This window comes from Seriola lalandi, unplaced genomic scaffold (assembly GCF_002814215.2).
Source record: "Seriola lalandi dorsalis isolate HSWRI2012SDOR001 ecotype SW California unplaced genomic scaffold, Sedor1 jcf7180002054967, whole genome shotgun sequence".
Classification (NCBI taxonomy): domain Eukaryota; kingdom Metazoa; phylum Chordata; class Actinopteri; order Carangiformes; family Carangidae; genus Seriola; species Seriola lalandi.
The window spans coordinates 259446-267995 of record NW_019525518.1 but is presented as its reverse complement, the minus strand read 5'-3'; the positions used below and the strand labels follow the sequence as shown (position 1 = coordinate 267995).

General features: G+C 43.3%; 1 protein-coding gene across 1 annotated transcript in view; it reads left to right on the top strand.

Moving 5' to 3' along the window:
• The first annotated feature begins 3554 nt into the window (after positions 1 to 3554).
• dlk2 (delta-like 2 homolog (Drosophila)) overlaps positions 3555 to 8550 on the top strand; it is an 18033-nt gene continuing 13037 nt past the window's right edge. The window contains exon 1 of the mRNA XM_023395674.2: positions 3555 to 3719. The gene's annotated coding sequence lies outside the window, so the exon portion shown is untranslated. The remainder of the gene's footprint in view (positions 3720 to 8550) is intronic.

Sequence of the window (8550 nt, the reverse complement as noted above, 5' to 3'; positions counted from 1 at the left end):
CCTCCATCCATGCCGGTCTGAGCGCCAGCCGAACGTCAGATTTAGCTTCCAACGCCGTCAGACGAAGATCCAGTTACAGCTGAAGACCAGAAAACTGAAGCAGAGAGGAGGTGAAACCAGCGGCTGGAAAACACAGTAATGAGGTGAAATGATCTCAGCTGATCGGTCAGCTGATCGGTCAGCTGATTTGTTTGCTGACTGGCAGGTGCAGATGTTTTATTGTGAGTGATGCTCCATGAGTCGTCAGCAGAAGCTCGGACTGAAATCTGAAAAAAACGTTGAAAAGGGAACTCTGGAGGAATCAGACGGGGGGGAGGTGTTTGGTGACGGGGGAGGAGGGGAGGAGAGTGGAGGGGGTGAGGTGAGGTGTCATAATTGGCGGTGGATCAAAGACAGCCCGACCCCCCACGGAGGTGACAGCATCTGAGCTATGACACATTAACTCTACACATCAAGCCGCCGCATTCAGAGCAAGGCGACGGACAGAGAGGAGCCCCCCCCGACCCCCCCTCATTCTGACGGATAAAATACATCATCAATATAGTCACACCAATACGTCATCAATATATTCACAGACTGTATGAAATGTAAACAACATGCTGGAGGTGCTTTAGGAGGTTCTAATAGATACTGAGGAGGTTCTAAAGGGCCTTAACCATGTTTGAGTGAATCTTCAAAAAGCTCTAAGGATCATTAAGGAGGTTCCTCCTGTAGATTGTTCTATGTGTTTTTAGGGTGGTTCTGTTGGTCATTGAGGAGGTTCTTGTGGTGTTCATTGAAGATGTTCTGCAGTCACTAAGGAGGTTGTCTGGTTCATGGAGATAGTTATAGTGGTCGTTCAGGAAGTTCTACTGGTCACTGAGGATGTTCTAATGGTCCTTTAAGAGATTCTATTGGTCACTGAGGAGAATCTAGTGGTCCTTAAGGTTCTAGTTGTCATTGAGGAGGTTCTAGTGGTCCTTTAAGAGATTCTATTGGTCAATGGGGGTTCTTGAGTTCCCATTGATGGTTCTAGGAGTCTTTATGAGGTGCGGGGGTGTCATTTAGGTGATTCTAGTGGGCATCAATTCAGAGTTCTTTATGCTTTTGGTGGTTCTTGGCGTTCTACAAGAGGTTCTGGTAGTTCTATTCTAGTGGTCATTAGGAGGTTATAGGGATTCTGTAGATGGTTCTGGATGTCTGTGGTCACTGAGCAGGTTCTCTGGGTCGTTAAGTTTATTCTAGTAGTCTTTTAGGTTCAAATGGTCTTTCAAGAGGTTCTAGCGGTCTTTCAAGAGGTTCTAGCAGTCTTTTAGGAGGTTCTAGTGGTCTTTCAGGAGGTTCTAGTGGTCTTTCAAGAGGTTCTAGTGGTCTTTCAAGAGGTTCTAGCAGTCTTTTAGGAGGTTCTAGCGGTCTTTCAAGAGGTTCTAGCAGTCTTTTAGGAGGTTCTAGCGGTCTTTCAGGAGGTTCTAGCGATCTTTCAAGAGGTTTTAGCGATCTTTCAGGAGGTTCTAGTGGTCTTTTAGGAGGTTCTAGTGGTCTTTTAGGAGGTTGTAGAGGACCTTAAAGTGATGTCAGAGGTCCCTCAGGTGGGTCCACACCTATCCTCACCTATCTGTGAGTGACGTGTTGGTTGAGAACTCTAAAAGAGTTTGGATTTGGACAATGGTCTTCGAACGTATCACAGCTGTCGGGACAAAACTCCCAGTTATCATAAACTCTGGACTTATGGTCTATCAGTGAACACAGTGAATCACAGACCGTACGTGGTGGTAAAATTCTAGAAGAGTAAAACCTAGAAAAAAAACTGGGACATTTTCACTGGATTTGAAATGTTTTTCTCTGCAGGGAGCTAATCCTGTTTCCCAGTGTGTCGTCTGTCAGGATCAACTGTCTCTGAGCTGCTGCTTCTCTTCACTCTCGCCTGGAAATATTTAAAAAGCTCCACCTTGTTCCAGGTGAGGACGAGTCTCTGCCTGCTGAGACGTGAGGCATCTCCTGATCTGAAGTCAGATCTGATTCAGTAACAGACATGCAGGAACACGAGCCACGGGAAGGAGACGGCGTCTGAAGCGACACACTCGGCCTGCTGGGAGCTGACTTATACAGACATAACAGCTCAGCGTGGAGGATCAGATAGAGGAGGGAGTCCTGAACAAACAGCGCAGCCGTGCAGGGAGGGGGCGAGCGAGGTTATAAACCAAAAGGATTCAGAGAGAACGAGAAAAATCTGAGTCTCCTCCAGGTCCAAAAAACTTCCTGCAGGCAAAGACGTTTCAGTGAGAACAGCAGGAGCATCACTGACAGGAAGTTTAAGAGTTCAGATGAAAACTGAGTTACACAGAAATTCATAAGATGAGAAACAAAACAACGACACACGACAAGAAATCATCCTGCTGACGTCCTCCAGAGGACAGACACGAACAACTCACCGATGACTCTTCTGTTCTGAGAGTCTTCGAGCTTCTTTCACTCGTCCGTCTCGACAGACTCGTCTTACACTCCTGGGTTTTACTCAGACTTTGTCCTGTTCTAATGGTCCTTCATGAGGTTCTATTGGTCACTGAGGAGGTTCTAGTGGTCCTTTAGGTTCCAGGTGTCATTGTGGAGGTTCTAGTGATCAATGAGAAGGTTCCAGGTGTCATTGTGGAGGTTCTAGTGATCAATGAAAAGGTTCTAATGATCATTGTGGAGGTTCTAGTGGTCCTTTAGGTTCCAGGTGTCATTGAGGAGGTTCTAGTGGTCCTTTAGGTTCCAGGTGTCATTGAGGAGGTTCTAGTGATCAATGAAAAGGTTCTAATGATCATTGTGGAGGTTCTAGTGGTCCTTTAGGTTCCAGGTGTCATTGTGGAGGTTCTAGTGATCAATGAGAAGGTTCTAATGGTCATTGTGGAGGTTCTAGTGATCAATGAGAAGGTTCTAATGGTCATTGTGGAGGTTCTAGTGGTGCTTTAAGAGATTCTAGTGCTTAAAGAGGGTATATTGGTCATTGTCTTCTGTCTCCTCAGTGTTTTGACTCAGATTCGTCTCTGTCTTGACTCTGACTTATACTTTTCTCTGTCTCTTTGGTTCTCCTTGGTGTCAAAGAACCCACCAGTGTTTTGGAAACACAACACTTCATCAGATCAGAGTTCATTTCATTATGAACAACAGAGAGCGAACAGGATAAAGATTAGCTCTTTGGTTTTGAAACTGCTCAGACTTGAACTTCTCGCAGCGTTGTCGTCTCTGGAGTCGACTGACGCCTCGTTCACAACATCACACAGATTTTACTTTATCTGTGAAAGTGTTAAAAGTGACACTGACAGTGTTTATGAGTCCAATCAACACTTATTAACACCTGCGTTTGGAGCCGGAGCTGCGGCGGCGGACTGAACACGCACGGCGTCCGTGTGTTACTGTGGTGATTCTCCTCTGATCAGATTTAATTTAACACCACAGTTATTCTGACAAACAGCAGGAGACCCAGCAGCTCCTCCCTCCCCCTCCACAGGGCCTGACCCCGACATACCCTGCAGAGGAGGGGGGTGTTAAATGAAGAGGGGAGGACGGGTGGAGGAGAGTCTCCTTGTCGTTTGTCTGCAGCTTCAAACACAAACACACACTCTTTAAAATAACCTGCAGGGGAACAGTGTGTGCTGGTGTGTGTGTGTTCAGGGCAGCAGAGAGCGAGCGCACCGACTGAATAATAAGGAGCTTTGTGACATTAGAGCAGCAGAGGAGGGAGCTGTCATCTGAAGGTAAGAACTCTCAGCTGGTTAAACTCACAGGAAACTTCCTGCTCTCTCTCTGGAAACTACGTTAGACTCACTTCACTTCACTGTCTGAGTTTGTCAGTTCAGGATTTTAATTACGTTTAACTTCTGAATCAAACTGAAGACAGGAAGTGGTCGTGTTAGCAATGTTAGCAAGTCACTAAATAGCCTTCATTTAGTCATGCGTTGGATTCAAGTAGTTTTCAGGAACTTTTCGTTTTCTTCTTCTTATTTAACAGACATTGTTAGTTGTGACTTTACAGATTAACATTTTACTCACAAAACAAGATTTAAAACACAATTATAAATGAAACTACAAACAGTTGATAAAGTGAAGAGCTCCACCTGCAGCAGCTCCAACAGCAAAATGCTGCTGAAGCATCAATGACTCAGTAATAACAATATATTCATGGAACATGTAATAATAAAACATCCACAGGGCTGTTTCTCTGCAGTATGAACACTTTTACTTTTAATACATTTCGCTAAATACTTACTTTTTACTTTAACTCATTTTATGTTGCATTCCTGTTGCTTACAGTATCAGTGTCTGTGTGTCTGTGTGGTGTTTCTGCCATAATTCAAACTGAATCACTGTTTCTTTGAGATTTAAAACGTTACCCAGCAGCTGGTGCTGTGTCCCTGTGGTGTCAGAGGTCTGAGCATTTGATATGCTGTTTTCCATGCCGATCTCTATGGTTAATATGTTTGAATACTGTTGAAATTGAGCAGTAAAAGCGTGGAAATGAAATCTTGCAGCATCCTCGGTGTGTCCTGAACGTAGCACAGTGTCTCAGCAGAGTGAACTCAGACTCTCTTGAACTGAGAAAAGTCAAATCAGTTCTGAAGGAACAGAAACGTTGAAGCTGTTAAATCTGGACACAAATCAAACAGGACGTGTTCATCAACGACGGTTGTGTCGTCGTGTTAAATCTTCAGACTCTGTTTCGCAGCTGCTCGTAAATTCATGACCTCTCTGTGATTTGTGCTGCTGTTGGATGTTTTGTCAGGTTGCATCACTTCACTGTCTCTTCTGTCTCGTATATCCTCGCCGCTGGACGGAGGTTTGGATGATTTTCATGCTGATCAGCTGAAGGACAAAGGACGAAGGACGACCTGCGTCTCTGTGGTTAAAACTTCCTCGAGTCCTTGGAGGATAAATAATGATATTTCATGAAGTGTGTTATCATGTTGGACAGTCACTGAAAACATGAGAAAAGCTTCTTCACTACAAACCTGCTGAACTCGGACGGTGCAGGGTTGTTCAGTTTTAATCAGCAGCAGTGAGAGCGGAGCAGCTGGGGTGGAGGAGGACCTCCTGCACCATCTCTGCACTTACATGATTTATTTCTTTATTTACGTGGATCTCCATCAGCTGACAGCAGCAGTCAGAAAATCAGACTGTAAATCAGTCTTTTAATTTTACATGTGTAATTAAAACGGGTCTGATTTTATTCTCACCACCTGTTCAAACAGGTTGCGTTCTTCTCTCTGCGTAGAAGAGTTTATACAGAACAGTTTTATAGATTATAAACAGCTGTGTTTCACCAGCAGAACCTCTCTGCCGGTTCCCCAGGTTCTGTTCCTGCCGCCTCAGACCTGCTGCTTCATCCTCACACTGATTCACTCGGCGCTCTGCCGGGATCAAACGCGCTCGTTCGGCTTCAGCGGCCTGTAAAAACCACTCCATAAATACCAGCACTTCAAAATAAAAGCTCCCAGTGTGGACTCTTTAAAAAGACACTCTGACAGACTGGAGAGCTTCAGGGTGAGACACAGGTCTCAGTGGCTGCAGGTGTGTCCAGTTTCAATCCACAATCACAGCAACAAACAGGCTTTACGTGTCGACCACCTGGTTGTCGTCTGCTGGTCAAACGGACGAAGGAAAAGATTCGCTCTCCACCATCACATGACATCACTCCATGGAAACACAGATTATTCACAACTGTGCTTTGTCGACTTTTCTAAAAAGCTTCTTCTGTTTTGCACAAAACTGTGATGGAAATCCAGCTGTGATGTAGATGTGACATGGTTTTGACCTTTGACCCCTGGAGCAGACGGTCTGACTCATGTTTAATAACGTGAGGAGCTGACAGATGAAACATTGCCTGAAGGACGTTTCAGTTTTAGTTTCTGATGAAACCCTCAGAAACATTACAGACCGGGACTCATCCTGCGACCAGCCTCCTCCTCCTCTGTTGTCATGGCAGCAGTTGACCCCCTGCAGGGTGGAGTGAGTGCTCCTGTAAGTGGATTATTCTCCTCCTAGAGTTTTAAAGTCCAAGCTGTCAGAGCTGAGAGATGCTGAAGCCGCCAGACACGAACAACAAAGAGTGTAAAAGGTTTTCCTTCTTCTTCTTACCGCCCGCCGGCGAAAAAAATCATCTGTCCTCAAATGTTCAGAAAGTGAAAGAAAAAGCAGCTTTTAGCTCCTCTCTGAAGCTAAAAGGTTCAGACAACCCTTTCCTTTCAGTTTGTAGATTATTTCATTGAAGGTCAGGAGTTTAACAAACGTTTCTGCATGTTTGAACCATCAGCTGCAGATCCTGTTTACTCTCCACCAGCTGATCATTTAAATCCTCCTTCAGTGTTTCGACGGTTTTTCTTCCTTCCGGCTGCTGTTGGTTTCACTTCATGTCTCTTCACGTCAGGGAAAACTCATCACAGTCAGTAAAGGCTCCTTCATTTTGTATGTTGTGTTAAGTGACATCATGGTTGCATGATAATGTAGCTAAAAGTGCTAAAGTCTGTCACTGAACATTTGTATTGATGTGCTGTGATGTAGACAAATCAAACCCTGGAGACGTAAACAAACATGAACAGTGTGAAAATGAGAATTTGGATGGAAACTTCAAGACTGTAATTTAAAAAAAATTTAAATCAACTGCTCGGAAAATCACTCCCATCAACAACTGAACGTGTTCATCATATTAAAATAACATGTCACAGTACGTTTACAAGTTAAAGGCAAACACTGTTTGTATTCATCAGCTGCAGGTATTTATGTAGGTACAAACAGCTGTAAAAAGCTAAACTAAACTGTGTTCATAGTTGCAACTAACTATAAATTGCTATACAAACATTATAAACAACTATAGCTGGCAATGAACAGTACAAACAGGTACTGTACAAAAGCATCATTACATACATCATTACATCTATATTTACCCATCAATACAAACAATCAATTGTAAAAAAAAAAATCAATCCTAAATTTTTACAAAAATCTAGTCAATGAAAACTACTGGCTTCAAACAGTAAAAGATTAAAAAAGAAAAATAAGATGGCTATTAATACTAAAAATAACTTGCTTCAAATGGTAAAAAACCCAGTTACAACTGTACTACAAACTGCGAGCTACACAACAACAGCCAACATCCGTTAGTAGCTACGTGATCGTACAACACTACAAACACGTAGCTACTAACGTCGGAACTATCTATAAAAATGAAGTGTAACTGAATCTGCAACAAACAGCCACTAAAGTTCATAAAGTAGAACTCAAACACCATAAATACCTGGCTACGTTACATGTGCTAGCTACAAATGGTACAAACAGCTAGCTAACATTAAAGCTAAAATAACAAACAAATAACTGTAAAAAAGTGTAACGACAACAAACCTCTTACAAATCGTACAGACAGGAAACTACAAACAATACAAAGTGCTAGCTAAAAATGTCACATACAAGTACAAAACACTACAAACACTGAACTACTAATGTTGCATTCATGTAAAACAGTCATTTGTGTTGACACATAATTCATAATGACACATGATTGTATCAGTGGTAATGTTGGATTTTAATTTGTTGGTGCATTTGCAGCTGTTGCGCCAACAGACTGTTCACCTGTCCTTGTCACCAGGTGGGAGTTATCATCTCTGTGTAAAGATTCACTATATTTTGGACTCTCTTGCCAGTCAGAAGCTGATGTGAATGTTTTTATCACTCAGTTGCTTGTATAGTTTAAATCACGTAATGTGAACTAAGCATAACAAAGGCTAGTTAGCTTACAGCTAGCTAAACAACAGTAGGGTACACAGGAGGACACTGTCGACGAATATATGGCCTTCGTAGTCTTCGTAAACCGCGAAGACTGAAATGAAATGAAACGGCCTGGTCCACTGAGGATTTCCTGTCTTCCTGTTGCAGCTGAATTTGGTCCGCTATACTGCGCTGAATACAGGAACTGAAAATAATGGAACTAGTCTTTAGTTTCAATGATCTTTGACGCACATGGATTATATATGCAACCACCTGCTGAGCTGATGAGTTGAGCATAACGACTTCATTTGTGTTATTATTAAATGGTTTCACCCTCCTGCAGTTTCACCTGAAACACAAACAGAAGTAATTTCTCTCTCTCGGTAGCAGCGGTGTGTGCCAGCTCCTGCAGAGATGATTTACTGTCTGTTTGTGTTTCCGTACAAAGTGTTTGTCCCGAGGGGAAACGTATCTGATCCGTGCAGCCTGCTGCTGCTACAGGAAAACACACCGCTACACACAAAATGTAAATAGCAGTTATTTAGCTTTTAAAAGGCGATGTGGGTTTGAGAGCGCTGCAGTAACTCGGCTTGGCCTCAGATATTCATCCAGTAAAAGCAGATGGAGCTGCTGTGGACCGACACTCTGATTTCCCTCTTTGTTTCCATTTTTCTGCTTTTATGTTTTATCAGCGCTTCATCACGCAGACTTGTCTGAGTGGAAAATCAGCAGCTGAATGTCGACATCAGATTGTGCGGTTGGGTGGGCAGAATAATAAGGCAGCCACTATCTGGAGCTGGAGGAGCATCGGTGTGTGTGCAGCGCAGTAAT